Source organism: Macaca thibetana, chromosome 3, assembly GCF_024542745.1.
Source record: "Macaca thibetana thibetana isolate TM-01 chromosome 3, ASM2454274v1, whole genome shotgun sequence".
NCBI lineage: Eukaryota > Metazoa > Chordata > Mammalia > Primates > Cercopithecidae > Macaca > Macaca thibetana.
Window position 1 is genome coordinate 36,846,375 of NC_065580.1, and position 17,681 is coordinate 36,864,055.

Genomic DNA, 17,681 nt, shown 5'->3' on the forward strand with positions numbered 1-17,681 from the left:
GCACCTGTAATCCCAGTTACCCAGGAGGATGAGGCAGGAGAATCGCTTGAACCTGGGAGGCGGAGGTTGCAGTGAGCTGAGATCGCGCCACTGCACTCCAGCCTGGGCAACAGAATGAGACTCTGTCTTAAGAAAGAAAAAAAAATCATATTTTTGAGAAGTCCTATAATCAAAAAGTATCTCTATTCATGACTTCTATTATGCATACTCATTATCCATTGGCTATGTTCATTTAGCCTATTGGGAAGTATTGTTCCGTTTTTGTTTTTGTTTTTGTTTTTTTACCCAGCTCCTCCAAGTGCTTTGCAGTCCCCAGTCTTCTTTCCAATCATTCCACCTCTCCATAAATTTCATATTTGATATGCCCTAAGTATGACCAAAGCTATTACCACATCTGGGATTTCTCTGTACCCCTCCCCAGCTTTTTTTCGTCTCTTAGAACTTTGATTTCACTTTGCTTTATGCATTTTTGGTGATCTTCAAAATCTTCTGCTCTTTCCCCGTATGTTTCTCCAAAGGTCCTTGTTGCCAGCTCGGAATTTCTGTACCTTTTTGTTTATCTATAAAATAATTCCTTCAGAATATTCTAGGCACATTCTTTTTTCCATCCCTGATCCAGGGCTGCCACTTTCTTTTAGTTTAGAGTATAATGTCTACAACTAAGCCTTGGGAATGACCAGACTATCTTTACACTGAGGGACTGTATTTTCCATTGATTCTGAAAGTGAGAGACACAAGACCCACAATCAAAAGGGTTGCCACCTATATAGGATAAAGTCTTTCCTGTTGCAGGACCATTTGTAGTAGGCAGGTTCTATGAAGGATAAAAATTTTGTAGAAAAACATTTGCCTTACTAAAACAACAACAACAAACAAAAAACAACAAGAAGAAAACCCAATCTATGCTCTATTCCACTAATTATTTTTCCATGAAAGGAATCATAGCATAGTGGTTAAGAGCACGAGCTTTGGAGTCCACCAGAGTGGACCCCAGCTTAGGCTTTAAGCATGGGTGTGCATGCCATCACTAAACCTTTTTAAGCCTCAGTTTCCTTATGTCGGTGGAGACTATTTGTATCTACTTCATGGATTGTTGTATGGACTACATAAAATATTATTGATTTATCACTCAAAACCTAGCATATAGACACTTAAGTGTGGTAAGTTTTCTTATTTTATGCTATGTAATTACCTTATTGTTTGTGTGTTTGTCATTTCATCACTGTACTCACATATAATTTTAAACCTCTTCCTTAGAGCTTTCCAGAATATGCACAATATTTTTAGATTCTGACCTATACTTTCTAGCCTTTTATTTCATTACTCTGTTGCTCATACTCTCTTTCCCCTAAGAAACAATTAGGACTATGGTTTTAAAATATTTTCTGATCATTTGAAGCATATTTTTCACAGATGCTCTATGAAAAACTTTTAGGAACTCATTGATTTCCTATAAATTTTTTGTGCTTATATACATACACACAAATTATACAGATAACTGTATATTTAAACACATATAATTTATATATTAAAAATAAATATATACCTTCATTTCTATATTTTTTGTGCTTATATACACATATACACACAAATTATACAAATAACTGACATATTTATACATAAATTATATATGTGTTATTATATATATTACACTCCTGCTTTTAGGACCTCAGTACAAAAATCAATCTTCCTCATGGAATGAAAGAAACATAAAACAATCATCAAAATATTGTTAGGAATACTATACCAAGAACTAAAGTAAAATAATTCAAATCCCTAGTTACATTGAGGTATTTCTACATGTCTATGTACTCTCCATCATGTTTGAATTTCCAGAAGCAGACATAAAGTTATCAGTGTCATCTTGTGATGATCTAGATAAACCCTTTCAAATGGGAGTGTTGGCTTTTAGGCCAGGAGGTTGAGCCTCAACAAAATCCTCTCTTGGTGCTCACACAGCTCCTCCAATCACAGTATCCCTTTTTTACCCAAACCCTTCATTCCTTCACTACTTCACTCCATGTTTATGCTTAATATAATCAGTGTTTTAAGCTTAGTTTTCATTCGCCAATAGCAGAGCTCTATGAATTATCCAAATGAAACACATTAGCATCCATAAATACTCTTTGGTGTTTATATTACATTGTATTTTTTTTACAAGTCTCTGTGTTATTTACATGAATAGTCCATACTTTTGGTTTGTGGTTTTGCATGCCATCATGACAGATCCCAAAAATTCAACAAAAAGAAGAGTATCAGTTCCAAGGTCTGCTACCAGTATAAGGATAAGACTTGAGTATTCATCAATGTCAGGAAAGTTTTAAAATCCATATATGCTCTGGTAATTATGTCTGCTCCAAATGACACTAGCAAACATGTACAATATTATTGAAGAATATTTGTAGTTATATTAACAATAATTTGTAATAATTTATATTCTAAATCTAATAAATTCCATTTTAACAAAATAACATCTGCAAATTATTCAAACTCATTAAACCCCCAAATGAATATATAATCAAAGTGAAACAATGATAAGGCATGTTGGCTTTTGCCAAGTAATGTTTCCATTTAGATAGTGAGGTCCCAGTCCTCTGCAACACAGAGTATCACATACTCATGTTCGTAATATTTTTTTTTTTGAGACAGCGTCTCACTTTGCTACCCAAGCTGGAGAGTGGTGATGCAATCATGGCTCTCTGTAACCTTGACCTGCCGGGGTCCAGTAATCTTCCCCCCTCAGCTTCCTGAGAAGCTGGGACTACAGACACATGCCACCATGTTTGGCTAATGTTTTAAAACAATTTTTGTAGAGATGGGGTCTTGCTGTGTTGCCCAAGCTGGTCTCGAACTCCTGGCTTCAAGTGATTCTCTCACCTCAGCCTCCCAAAGTGTTGTGATTATAAGTGTGTGCCACTGCCCTTGCCATATAGTCTATTTAAAAAAAAGAAACTATGCAAAAATATTTAATATTTGAACTAATTATACATATAAAATGGTATTAAAAACATTAACACATATAATCACTTTCAAAGGTTTAGGGTTTTAAATTTAACAGAAAAGGGAACGAAACAATTTTTTATGAAAACGATGCAAGTGTTCATGCAAAGATTTAATTTTCCCTCAAACAGCAGGATACGTTGGACCCAGTATAATGGACTCTCATACACCATCATACAATGAAGAAACAATACTTTCAGAGAATTATCTGTAGGTGAATAAATTAAAAATGTCAGAGTAAGAAACATACTGTAGATAAACACACACATGAAAAGCCTAAAAATCCAGCTGTGACAAGAGACTTACAACTGAATCAAATGCAATTTGAGAAAAGCTACAAAACATTTGCTTTGTGTAATCTCTGCATATAACTTTAGAAACAGAGATTTTTGCCCCGGACTGGTATAACTAAAACATCCAAAACTTTTACTAACATTTAGCATAAAGGTGCTGATTTCCTTGGCATACAAATTTTTTGTCTTATTTTCTTTTTCTTTCCCAAATCCACCTAACTGATTAAATATACTGAGTAAATTTTATTTTATTTTTTAACGTTGCTTTCTGAGTGTTCTTTGCTATAAGTCCATCTTCTGGAACCTGAGTTTTGATATCCTGCCCATAATTGTTTTCTCTTTCATATTTTCCTTGATTTGTATTTGATCAGTATCTTAGCTCATGTCTACCGAAATCACATGATCTAGAATAAGTATGTTTTTTGTATCTCTCTACTGACTTCCAGTAGTGGTCTGAGTTTGCTGGTGAAGTGAAATACCTCATAGAACCTGGCTTTTACCTTCTCTAGAACTCTTCTCTTCCCTCCTACAACCACATCTCCTACAACCATATCCTGTTCAAATCTACAACCATAAATTTTTATCTTGTTTCTTGAATTCCTATGGAAGGAATCTGAGGAATTTCTTCTACTGGAAAAATATCTTTCCGATTTATATGGCTTTTCTGCTTTGCTACTACTTGTCTCGGTTTTATCGGTATTACAAAAATCTCTTGGCTCTTCAGTCCTGTCTCCAAAATAATACACTATTTCACCTGAAGATGGAGAGAGTATCTATCTTTCTCTTTTACTCGTGTTTTCTGATATTGTAACCTATCCTGCTTTTCCAGTAGTTTTTCCACTTCTTGTTTTTGGTTAAGAAAAGTTGCTAAAGTATTAGTTGAAACTGGGTTTCACCTTTCCTCCTCTATCTATCTGGTTTGAGGACACCCTAAGCGAATACCTCTTCGAATTTCAAGCAGACTTCGAACAGTTCCTCTTATGTTTCTTATGCTTTTTGTGACCAGAAGAGAATGAGGATGATGCAGAAACAGATTCATCAGCAGAAGAAACAGGAAGAGGAAGTAGTTGATTTTCTTTTGTTCTTTAGCCTTTCTCTCTCTCTCTTTTTTTCTTTTCTTTTTTTTTTTTTTTTTTTGAGATGGAGTCTCACTCTTTGCCCAGGCTGGAGTGCAGTAGTGCAATCTCGGCTCACTACAACCTCTGCCTCCCAGGTTCAAGTAATTCTCCTGTCTCAGACTCTCGAGTAGCTGGGATTACAGGTGCACACCACCATGCCCAGCTACTTTTTTGTATTTTCAGTAGAGACAGGCTTTTCACCACGTTGGCCAGGCTGGTCTCAAACTCCTGACCTCAAGTGATCTGCCCGCCTTGGCCTCCCCAAATTCTGGAATTTGGAGAGCCACTGCGCTTTGTCTCTTGTTCTCTTTTAAGAGCTTATGTAACTTTCTTCCCATGTTTCTATTTTCTTTGTTTTCTGCTTTTCTTCCTTTTCAGCTTGTTTTTCTCTGTACTTACTTATGAAGTTTCTGCGAGGCAGTTTTTACATCTTTCAAAGTCTCATCCAAAGCTCAAGCTTTCTTCTAGTGACTTTCAGCATTTAAAAACTTTTCTTCTTCTAACTACCTTCTTCTTTCTACAAGTGTCTGTGAGTTGGAGAGTTTTGTAATGCAAGCTCAAAATCTTCTGTTGCTTTGGTCAGACTTCCCTTTGTCACATTTAACCCTCCAAGAAATGCCAGTGCTTTGTTTGTTTCTAGAGTTTTATTGTATTCATTCACAGCATCCACATGGCATCCAATCTTAAACTGTAATCTTCACCTATTTTAAAGCCCAAGATACATATTGATTCTTTCTTAATGCAGAAAAAAAAAATTGTCTTAAGAGAAATTATTGCTCTGCAGGCCTTTCATTAAATGTGGTGGATGGTTGTAGCGACACGAATGGAACTGGAGTACATTATCCTAAGTGAAATAACTCAGAAACAGAAAGTCAAATACCACATGTTCTTCCTTCTAAGTGGGAGCTAAATTATGTGTACACATGGACATATGGAGTAGAATAACAGACATTAGGGACTCAGAAGGGTGGGATGGTGGAAGGAGGGTGAGGAATAAAAAAATTACCTATTAGGTACAATGTTCATTATTTTTGAGATGGGTACACTAAAAGCCCAGACTTCACCAGTGTGAAATACATCTATGTAACAAAACTGCACTTGTATCCCCTCAATATATGTTTTGGTGGTGTTTTTTGTTTTTTTGTTTTTTTGTTTTTCTGAGATGGAGTCTCGCTCTGTCACCCAGGCTGGAGTGCAGTGGTACACTCTTGGCTCACTGCAAACTCCGCCTCCCAGATTCAAGTGATTCTCCTCCCTCACCCTCCTGAGTAGCTGGGATTACAGGCAGGCACCACCACGCCCAGCTAATTTTTGTATTTTTAGTAGAGACATGGTTTCACCATGTTGGTCAGGCTAGTCTTGAACTGCTGACATCGTGATTCGCCTGCCTCAGCCTCCCAAAGTGCTGGGATTACAGGCATGAGCCACTATACCTGGCCCTAAATATGTTTTTTTAAGGTGCTGGATTAGATTAGTCTATTCCTACTTTTTCTAGAAAAAAATTACTCCTGGATTCACAAATCCCACTGAACTCTGCGTGATGTTTTTGTAGGCTCCAAAGAATTGTTATTCAGTTCAACACGCCTCCTGTAGCACAAAGGAAGTTCTTCAGGGCTAATTACACCTAATTTAATACCAAATAGGTGTGGTGGAAGAGACGCAGTATCGAGAGATAGTGCAAGCTTTGCATGGCATCTATCAATATCCTTGATTCCAGCTTGAATGATGTCACCAGTTTGACAGGATGATAAATAACCCCTATGGTTATTATGAGAAGACACATTTTTTTTTAAAAAATTATACTTTAAGTTCTAGGGTACATGTGCACAACGTGCAGGTTTGTTACATGTGTATACATGTGCCATATTGGTGTGCTGCACCCATTAACTCATCATTTACATTAGGTATATCTCCTAATGCTATCCCTCCCCACTACCTCCACCCCACAACAGGCCCTGGTGTGTGATGTTCTCCTTCCTGTGTCCAAGTGTTCTCATTGTTCAATTCCCACCTATGAGTGAGAACATGCAGTGTTTGGTTTTCTGTCCTTGTGATAGTTTGCTCAGAATGATGGTTTCCAGCTTCATCCATGTGCCAACAAAGGACATGAACTCATCCTTTTTTATGGCTGCATAGTATTCCACGGTGTATATGTGCCACATGTTCTTAATTCAGTCTGTCATGATGGACATTTGGGTTGGTTCCAAGTCTTTGCTATTGTGAATAGTGCCGCAATAAACATACGTGTGTATGTGTCTTTATAGCTGCATGATTTATAATCCTTTGGGCATATACTCAGTAATGGGATGGCTGGGTCAAATGGTATTTCTAGTTCTAGATCCTTGAGGAATCGCCACACTGTCTTCCACAATGGTTGAACTAGTTTACAGTCCCACCAACAGTGTAAAAGTGTTTCTATTTCTCCACATCCTCTCCAGCACCTGTTGTTTCCTGACTTTTTAATGATTGCCATTCTAACTGGTGTGAGATGGTATCTCATTGTGGGTTTGATTTGCATTTATCTGATGGCGAGTGATGATGAGCATTTTTTCATGTGTCTGGAGAAGATACATTTCTTAATGGAGAAAGACCTGTGATTTCTAAGCAGAATGTATCTCCTATGATGCCGCTTCATCAACAAATCAACACCATGAAAAATTAAAATTCCTGTATAAAACTAGTTTTTCTAATCACTAAGTCACCATGCTCAATAGTTTGGAAAAACAGCTCTCTCCAATCTACACTAGGTATCTCCATAAATAGTTTTAAAGGTGGCATGGCTGCATAATAATCTTCATTGTCTTCATTAATTTCAGAAGTTGCAGTTGTCTCTGCTTTCCAGGGGTGCAAAAAGCAGATCTGCCTCTTTGAAGAAGAATTTTTGCATTTTATTGTTATCAACTCTCTTATCTTTTCTGCTGTATAGCTGCTGCAGGGGCAGAGGGCTCAGGCAGGCTTGGCAGCTGATCCCAGGATGCTACACCAGTGCAGATTGTCCTGCTGTTCGCTCTGGAGCAATGATAGCAATAATGGCCCTGTGGCAAATCAGTGACTGCCACAGAAGGTTTCAGCAGATGGCTAGAGATTGCTGGGCCTGACAGCCAGTGGGAAGCTGAGGAGGAAGCCTGGAGACCACTGGAGGCACACAGCACAGTCACTTAGATGATCTTTCACATTGATTTAGAGGGATAAGTATGGCTATTTCTACTCGGTTATAAAGATGTGTCTTCTCAATCTTAAAATTTCTAATTCAGGAGTTATAAGAATTTCTAATTCAGGAGTTATAAGTTAAAAAAACAAGCATTTTAAAAAATGTCAATGTGGCCAAGTATGCTGATTATTATCTGAGTGCTCTATCACATCCATTCTCCAGGCTGCTCTGCCTTGTTCTTTGCCCTGGAGGCTAACCTCTATTAACGGCATCTGCAGAATTTGCCTTAGAATTTCTTGTTTGAAGTTGAGTTAATGAGATGCTCTGGCCAATGTTTGCAGCTATGGTAACAATGTGGTGGATTGTGGGGGTGGACTGGCCTCTTCTGGCTACTCTAGGGAGTGTACATAAAGATAAAAGATAACCTTAAAGTCTAGAATACCCAGCTCAAAGCACATCAATGGAAAACGAATAGCTTGAAAATGTCAGAAGCACCTAGAAAACATATTTTGCAGGAAGGAAGGCTTGATGAACTCTACCAGGTGAAGAATTCTGTGCAATGTGCTGGTGAAGGATAGGAGAATGGATGTTGAAAGTGGGAAGCTGTTGTTGTCAGTTTAGGTCTTGTAACCAGCTAGTTTTAAGTTAGTTGTTTTTCCCCTTTTCCATCATACATTTTATAAAGAGAACTAATGGTAGTTAACATTACGATTTAGTTCCATAGGAAGCGTGACAGAACTGACATCACTCAGCAATTACACCGTGGCTGATAAGACTTTATGCTTCTCCTGTGTTGAGGTCAAAAATTTTTATTCAGGCAAAGGTCAAGACTGGATGCTGAGTGGCAGAAGAGGTGAACTGTGCTGGTGATTCTGTTTGCTTCCCCCTACTCATGCCTTGATTCATAGCATGCCCTTTACCCTGGGTATCCCAGGACACTGATCTCTATAAATTCCATGACCAGGGTTCTCTTGCCCTTTTGCTTCCAGTTGGGTTTGACCAAAGGGATGACACAGCAGGTTATTGGATGGCAGGAGGAGAAAGAGGCTGGAGTATTTTCCTACCTCTTCTACCTTTGCTTGGCCACAGTTTTGGCAGTGGCTGCGTTGTATAGTTACAGCTTCTTTCGAGCAATTTCTCTTCTATGGCTCCAAACTTTTTCCAGGCTCTGCAAACACTATTTCCCATTCTTGTCCCTTTAGTTCTGAGATGACAATAATTTCCCACTATTGATTGTCCCTAAGTGTTACATCACACCGTTTCTGTTTCCTTAACCTTGTCCATAACTCTTTAGATAATATTTTTATTAAGCTCACTCGGTTACAGTCTTTGTGTTTGCCTTTTATTTCCTGCTAGTCCATTGACTGATATATTATGGAAAGGAGGAGAAATTGGGAGGGACCAGATGAAGGCAACCATTGGCACTGAGATGCAGTTGCAAGTGGTGGAGCAGATGCAGCTAAGAAGGCAGAAAGCAGAATTCAGAAAATATGGGCACAGGCTGGGTGCCGTGGCTGATGCCTGTAATCCCAGCACTTTGGGAGACTGGGCAGGAGAATCACTTGCGGCCAGGAGTTCGAGACCAGCCTGAGCAACATACCAAGACCTCGACTCTACAAAAATTAAAAAATTAGCCAGGTGTGGTGGTACGTGCCTGGAGTCTCAACTACCTGGGAGGCTGAAGCAAGATTCTGAGCCCAGGAGATCGAGATTATAGTGGGCTATGATCACACTACTGCACTCCAATCTGGGTGACAGAGAGAGTCCCTGTTTTAAAAAATTAAATTAAATTAAATTAAATTAAATTAAATTAAAATCTTCTTGAGAAGACAATAGGGTCTCCTGATAGAGACCTGGGAAATTTCTTAGTACCTTCAGTGATTCATTTAAAAACAAATTGTAAAGTTGGCCATTCTTCCCTCCATTTTGTTACTCTCCATCTGTTTCATTTGAGCGTGATATCTTTTGACTTTTCCTTACATTTTGGAGGTTTTAGGACCCAGGGTACCCTGCATAATAATGACAATAATGATTCAAGATATGTTTTCAAGATAGTGCTTACCAACTTTTGGATAAGCTTTTTGTCAGCCTACCTAATGAAGAACCATGATTTATAGACTTGTCAGGAATCAGGTAATCAAAAACAAGCTTATTCCCAGTACTTAATTTTCACATATTTATTGTGAGATACTTTTGCTAACTGTGTCTGTAGAAATTTCCAGCTTTGTGTCCCTTTCTGTCTTTAATCAGACATGTTCAGTAGATTTAGAGCCCACCCAAATCCAGTATAATCTCACTTAAAAAACAAACAACAACAACAAAGAAAAACAAAACAGAACAAAACAAAAAAGGTCTTGCTATGTTACTGAGGCTGGAGTGTAGTGGCATGATTATAGCTCACCACAAACCTTGAACTCCTAGGCTTCAGTGATCGTCTTGCCTCAGCCTCCTGAGTAGCTTGAACTATAGGGATTCATGTAGCTAATTTTTTATTTTTTTGTAGAGACAAGGTCTTGTTATTTTTCACAGGCTGGTGTTGAACTCCTGGCCTCAAGCAATCCTCCTGCCTTGGCCTCCTAAAGGGCTAGGATTACAAACATGAACAACTATGCCCGGTTCTATAATCTCATCTTGATTCTTATATCTGCAAAAATCTTATTTCTAAATAAGGTCACATTCTAAGGTTTGGGTGGGCATGAATTTTGCGGGCATGGGAGGGCGGGGTTCTCTATGAACCATTACAAGGCCATTGAACTTCATGAGGTGCTAGGGACAGGGTTGCCTTCCTGTCGGGGGAGCTGGTGTGGGCTCAGCAGGTAGCACAGACAGGCTTCCACAAGCTACAGGGATGCCAAAGCAGCCACGATGCTGGGGACTTAAGGAGGCAAGGGCAGCCTGTGCGCAAGAGAAGCAGAAGCAGCAGAAGTTGCTTCTAGCTGTGAAGGATTTCCTGAACTGAAAATTAAACAGAGGTATTCTAAGATTTTGGTGGGTTTTTTGTTGTTGTTGTTGTTGTTCGTTTGTTTTGATTTTTTTTTTCCAAAATCTTTGACTTCTTTCCCCTTTTTGAAACACTTTGTTTTCTGTTGTCTATTGAAGCTCATTCTCCTTGCTTCTCTCACATTGGATCTCAGACTTCTTTCCTGGCATGTTTGCCTACACCAGACCCTAATGGCCGCTGTCCTGAACCCATCTTCCTCTTCTCATGATTATAAATTGTAGCAGATGATACATTATATGAATATATCGTAATTTACTTAGCCAATATCCTATTGAGGGTCATTTATATGTTTTGAATTTGGGGCTATTACATATCATATTCTGGCGGACAAACGTGTATATATACACACACACGGTATAGATGATATATATTGAAAATAAATATATTATTACACATGTAATTATTTTCTTACAGTGAATTCCTAGGAATGTCTACAGACATTCCTATTTGTCACACCTGAGTTGTGATCTAGTAGTTAGAACCTAGGGATGCTTCTTAACATTCTGCAATGCACAGAACATCCCCTCCCCACTCCACCCACAATCCCAACGAAGACTGTTCAGGTCCAAATGGCAATAGTGATGAGGCTGAGAAATCCTGTCTACATCCCTGGTCTTGACACTCACCAGGGGAAGCCCAGGAATTTCAGGTCTTTGTTTCTGTGCTCCTGGTTTTGTGAATAACATTTTTTTGCTGCATCTCCTGTCTCTGCCTATGTCCTAAAACTCTTGCCCTTTGTCCTCTGGAATCCATCAATTATCAGTAAAATACTCCTTTCTTCATGATCTTTTCTGAATGGTGTCTTCAACTTCTTGCTCTCATTAAACCTGGCTTCTGGTAACACTCTTACCCCTGCAACCCTCTTAAGCAGTGGCTGTTTTCTCAGCTACATCCATTATACCACTGGGAATGGAGTAGTGGCATGTTACTTGCTGTTCTCTGAAGCTTCCAAACCTGTATCACTCTATCCCTAAAAACACATAGCTTTTCATCACACATCATTACATCTTAATATTTACTATTTCTTTTTGGGGCTAGGCTGTACCTCAACCCAAGTCATTGCCCTTAGTCTATTAAAGATTCTAGTTCCTGGTTCACCATAATTCCATGCAATAATATTCTTATAACAATTATTGGTTATTTCAGCACCTATGCAGATAATGCTTTGCACAACCTGGCCTCTCATTTCCTTGATCTTTTCTCCTCTCTATCTCAGTTACTCACTCTCTGAACTTTGTCACTGCCAATAACAGCAGCTCCTCCATTATCTTCCTTATAAAGATCCTACTTTCCAACCCAATAGTCTCTTTTCGGCTTTTGTTTTCTGCAGTACTTCAGCTCCAACAATCCTTTGGCCCCACTCCACCAGAAAAAAAGGCCATTCATTCTACCAGTTGTCTCCATCTCTTATCTCTTTCAGGTCCATATTTCCTTCTGTGTCTAGCTTAAATTTCATAGTCAGTCATTAATATATTTCTTTTGCATGTACTCTACACACCCTTGTTCTGCTTAATATTTATCTTCATCTACTCTGTGCCAACATCTGAGAAGCTGAACATGGCTGAAGAAAATCACACTGTTATGACTGGTCTCACCTCAATTTTTTTTTCTTTTACCAATACCTTCAATGGGCCCCATAAAGCTTTCTAGGAATTTCGTTATACTTCGCTAATTCATTCATTCCCGTATACTCCTAGGTCAGTGGTTCTCGGCTATGATCGGCCCCATGACTTGTAGCATCGGCTTTATTTGGGAAGAATGTTAGAAATGCAAACTTTTCCCCCACCCCAGACCTATTAAATCAGGGACTCTGGGTGTGAGGCCCACACATCTTTGCTGTAACAAGCTGTATTAGTCCCTTTTCACATTGCTATAAAGAACTACCTGAGACTGCACAATTTATGAAGAAAAGAGGTTTAATTGACTCATAGTTCTGCAGGCTGTACAGGAGGCATGGCTTGGAAGGCCTCAGGAAACTTACAATCATGACAGAAGGTAAAGGGGAAGCCAGCATATCTTACATGGTGGGAGCAGTAGGAAGAAAGAGTGAAAGTGCAGGTGCTACACACTTTTAAACAACCAGATCTCATGAGAATTCAATCACGAGACGGCACTAGGGGAATGGTGCTAACCCATTAGAAACCACCCCCATGATCCAATCACCTCCCTTGAACATTAAGAATTACAATTCAATGTGAGATTTGGATGGGGACACAGAGCCAAACCATATCACAAGCCCTCCTGGTCATTCTGAAGCACACTCAGGCTGGAAAACCCAAGTACTAGCTCCTACCAGAGAGTCAAATCTGGCTTATCACCGGTTTTGCTTGTTTTAATTTTTTAAGTAGTTGAATTGAGACATAACTCATATGCCATAGAATTTACCTATTTAAAGTGTACAATTCAATGGCTTCTAGTATATTCAGAGACTTGTGTAAATATCACCACAACCAAGTTTAGAACATTTTCATGACCGAAAAAAAAATAAAAAAAAGAGAAATCCCATGCTCTTGAGCTGTTATCTCTCAATCCCCTCATCTTTCCCACCTTCAGGCAACCACTTATCTCTTTCTCTCTATGTAGATTTGACTATTCTGGACATTTAATATAAATGAAATCATAAGATATATTGCTTTTTTGTGTGTTTGGCTGTTCCATTTAGCACAGTGTTTTCAGGTCCATTCATATTGTAGCATGGGTCAGTACTTCATTCCTTTATATTGCTGAAAAATATTCTATTGTATGAATATACCATATTTTGTTGATCCATTCATTGGTTGATAGACATTTGAGTTGATTTTATTTTTGGATATTGGAAATAATTCTGCCATGAACATTTGTGTACAAGTTTTTGTATAGACATATATTATCATTTCTCTTGGGTATATATGTAAAGATTGAATTGTTGAATCTTACAATAACTCTATGTTTAAGTATTAGCCTGTCTATTTTCCAAAGTGACTGTACCATTTAACATTCCCACCTGCAATATATGAGGTTTTCGAATTTTCCATGTCTACACCAACACATGTTATTATCTGTCTTTCTGATTTTAGCCATTCTAATGGGTGTGAAATGATATCTCATCATGATGTAGTTTTGATTTGCATTTTTCCTGATAGCTAATTATGTTGTGCTTTTTGGGCATTTGTATTTCTTCCTTGGAGAATAATCAGTTCAGATCTTTTGTTCATTTTATTTTTAAAATTATTGATTTATAAGAGTTCTTTGTATATTATAGATACAAGTCCTTCCCTTATCAGATATATGTTTTGAAAAAACTTTTCTCCCATTCCGTGAGCTGTTTTTTAAATTTCTTAGTGGTGCCCTTTGGAGCATAAGTTCTTAATTTTAATAATACCCAACCTATCTATTTTTAATTTTTTTGGTGTTACATATAAGAAATCATTATCAAATCCAAACTCATAAGGATTTGTCTCTATGTTTTCTTCTAAAAGCCATAGCTTTAGGTTGAATATTTAGGTCTAAAGTTGATTTTGAATTAATTTTTATATACGGTGCGGGTTGTGGGGTAGGGGTCCAAGTTCATTCTTTTGCTTGTGTTATTCAATTGTTGCTGCCTGTTTTCATAAACAATGTTTTATGGAAACTTAGCCACACCCATTCATTTACACATTATCTATAGATGCTTTAATACTACAACTGCAGAGTGTGTAGTTGAGACAGAGACTGTATGGCTTAGAAAGCCTAAAATGTTTGTTAGCTAGTCTTCTGCAGAGAAAGCTTGCTGACACCTGTCCTAAAGGGTGACTTTGTATTATCTTGTTTCCTCAAACCTCCAATACTTGCTTTGCACCTGACTCTCAGCTGAAGGCTCTGCTGATGACTTTGTGAAATTTAAAATGATTGTTAAATAGAAGAGCATTTCCAAAAGTTCCCGCCACTAGATGTATCAACTCTGTTACATCTGAGCTCATATTCTTTACCTTCTTCCTTGCTTCTACTTAAGGCCAACCCTCCACTTGTGTATGAGGTTGCATACCATTGATATTTCACCCTCTTGAATCATCCTCATCAGCATACAGACATGCTATAATATTAATCATCATTAAGAATAACTTTTCCTGATCTCACTTTTCTTCCTCCAGTAACCACTATGTTTATCCCTGTTTACTGTAATACTCAGTGGAAGGGATGTCTCTATTTACTATGTAGTTCTCTCTTTATATTTGTTTTTAAAAGTTCTTTAAGTTTGGCTTCCATGCCTGTTGATTGAAACTACTCAAATCCACACCTCAAAGCAATAAGAGTAATTTATGACAAACCCAAAGTCAATCATACTGAATGGGCAAAAGCTGGAAGCATTCTCCTTGAAAACCAGCACAAGACTGATGCCCTCTCTCACTACTCCTATTCAATATAGTATTGAGAGTCCTGGCCAGAGCAATCTGGCAAGAGAGAGAGATAAAGGGCATCCAAATAGGAAGAAAGAAAGTCAAAACATCCCTGTTTGCAGATAACATGATTCTACAGCTAGAAAACCCAACAGTCTTGGCCCAAAAGCTCCTTAAGTTGATAAACAACTTCAGTGAAGTTTCAGGGTACAAAATAACCCTACAAAAATTGCTAGCATTCCTACACTCCAACAACAGTCAAGCTGAGAGCCAAATCAGGAAAGCAATCCCATTTACAATTGCCACACACGAAAACTAAAATACCTAGGAATACAGCTAACTATGAAGGTGAAAGAGCTCTACAATTGGAATTATAAAATGCTGCTCAAAGAAGTCAGAGATGACAGCAACACATAGGAAAATATTTCATGCTCTTGGATAGGAAGAATCAATATTGTTAAAATGGCCATACTGCTTGATATGGTTTGGCTCTGTGTCCCCACCCAAATCCCATCTCCTACTGTAATCCCCATAATCCTCACATGTCAAGAGAGGAAACCAGTGGGAAGCAATTAGACCATGGAGGCAGTTTCCCCCATGCTGTTCTCATGAGAACGAGTGAATTCTCCTGAGATCTGATGGTTGTGTAAGTGGTAGTTTCCCCTTCTCTCTCTCACCTGCTGCCATGTAAGACACGCCTGCTTCCCCTTGCACCATGATTGTAAGATTTCCTATCATTTCCCCAGCCATGCAGAACTGTGAGTCAATTAAATCTCTTTCCTTTATAAATCACCCAGTCTCAGGCAGTTATTTATAGCAATGAATGGGCTAATACACTCCCCAAAGCAATTTATAGGTTAAATGCTATTCCTATCCAACTGCCAATGACATTTTTGACAGAACTAGGAAAAACTATTTTAAAATTCATATGTAACCAAAAAAGAGCCCGAATAGCCAAGGCAATCCTAAGAAAAAGAACAAAACTGGAGGCTTCACACTACCTGACTTCCAACTATACTACAGGGCTACAGTACCCAATACAACATAGTACTGGTACAAAAACAGACCCACAGACCAATAAAACAGAATAGAGAGCCCAGAAATAAGGCCACACACCTACAACCATCTGATCTTTGACAAAGCTGACAAAAACCAATGGGGAAAGGATTTCCTGGTTAATAAATGGTGCTGGGATAATAATTGGTTAGCCCAAGGTAGAAGACTGAAACTGGACCCCTTCCTTATATCATATACAAAAATCAACTCAAGATGGATTAAAGACTTAAATGTAAAACCAAAAACTATAAAATCCCTGGAAGAAAACTTAGGCAATACCATTCTAGACATAGGAACTGGCAAAGATTTTATGATGGAGACATCAAAAGCAATTGCAACAAAAGCAAAAATTAACAAATGGGATTTAATTAAACTAAAGAGATTCTGCACAGCAAAAGAAACTATCAACAATGTAAACAGACAACTACAGAATGGGACAAAATTTTTGCAAATGATGCATCTGACAAAGTTCTAATATCCAGTGTCTGTAAGGAACTTAAACAAATTTACAAGAAAAAAAACCATTTAAAACCCGGCAAGGCATCAATAATAGACTGGATAAAGAACATGTGGTACATATACACCATGGTATACTATGCAGCCATAAAATCAGTGAGATCATGTCCTTTGCAGAGACAAGGATGGAGCTGGAGGTCATTATCCTTAGCAAACTAACACAGGATCAGAATATCAAATACCGCATGTTCTCACTTATAAGTGGAAACTAAATGATGAGAACACATGAACACATAGGGGGAACAAGACACACTGTGGTCTTTTGGAGGGCTGAGGGTGGGAGGAAAAAGAGGATCATGAAAAATAACTAATGGGTACTAGATTAATACCTACGTGATGAAATAATATTACAACAAACCTCCATTACACAATTTACCCACGTAACAAACCTGCACTTGTACCCCTGAACTTAAGTTAAAAAAAAAAAATGGACAAAGGTCACGGGCAGCCACTTTTCAGAAGACATACGTGCAGCCAACAAGCATATGAAAAAAGCTCAACATTACTGATCACTTGAGAAATGCAAATCAAATTTTATTTCTTCATTAGACTTCCAGGAAACTACATTTTCCTGGAAATGCGGTTCTAAAGCCTCTTAAAATAAACTTCCACTCTTGTTCTGAAACTTGCTTCAGTCTCTTTTTCTTCCTTATGCCCCTCAGTTGAATTATTTCTTCTGAGGAGGCAAGAATTGAGGTTGCTGCAGACCCGTAAGGATTAGTCACTGGTAACTTGGATATTATTTACTGGTAACATAATGAGAATCTCAAACCTGAGTTGTTCAAAACCAAACTCCTGATCTTTCTCCTACCCTGCCCTTCAAGTATCTTCCCCATTTTAGTTAAAGGCAACTTATTGCTTCTACATTGTTGATGCCTAAAATCTTAGTGTTACTCTTGACTCATCTTTCTTTCAAATTCCACATCTGAAAGTTGGCTGGGAAAGTTTTACAGAGAAAATGTTCTTTTTAAAAAAAAAAAAAAAATTCTGTCTGGAGGGCAAAGGCCTAGCTGCAGGCATTCTGGAAGCAAAGAGAGGAAGGGGTTTAAGGTTCCCCATGAAGTAAGTAAACTTTGGCTTATTCCTCCTACTGTCAGCCCCTCATCCTCCACTCACTTTATTTTTATCTACCCTCCCTCATTTTGTTCGTTTTTCATTTCTCAGTTTTATCCAGGTCCAAATCCACTTCTT

General features: G+C 38.2%; 1 pseudogene; it reads right to left on the reverse strand.

The window, feature by feature from the left end:
* Positions 1-659: 659 nt before the first annotated feature.
* LOC126950811 (tetratricopeptide repeat protein 14-like) lies at positions 660-15,635 on the reverse strand (annotated as a pseudogene).
* Positions 15,636-17,681: the final 2,046 nt, after the last annotated feature.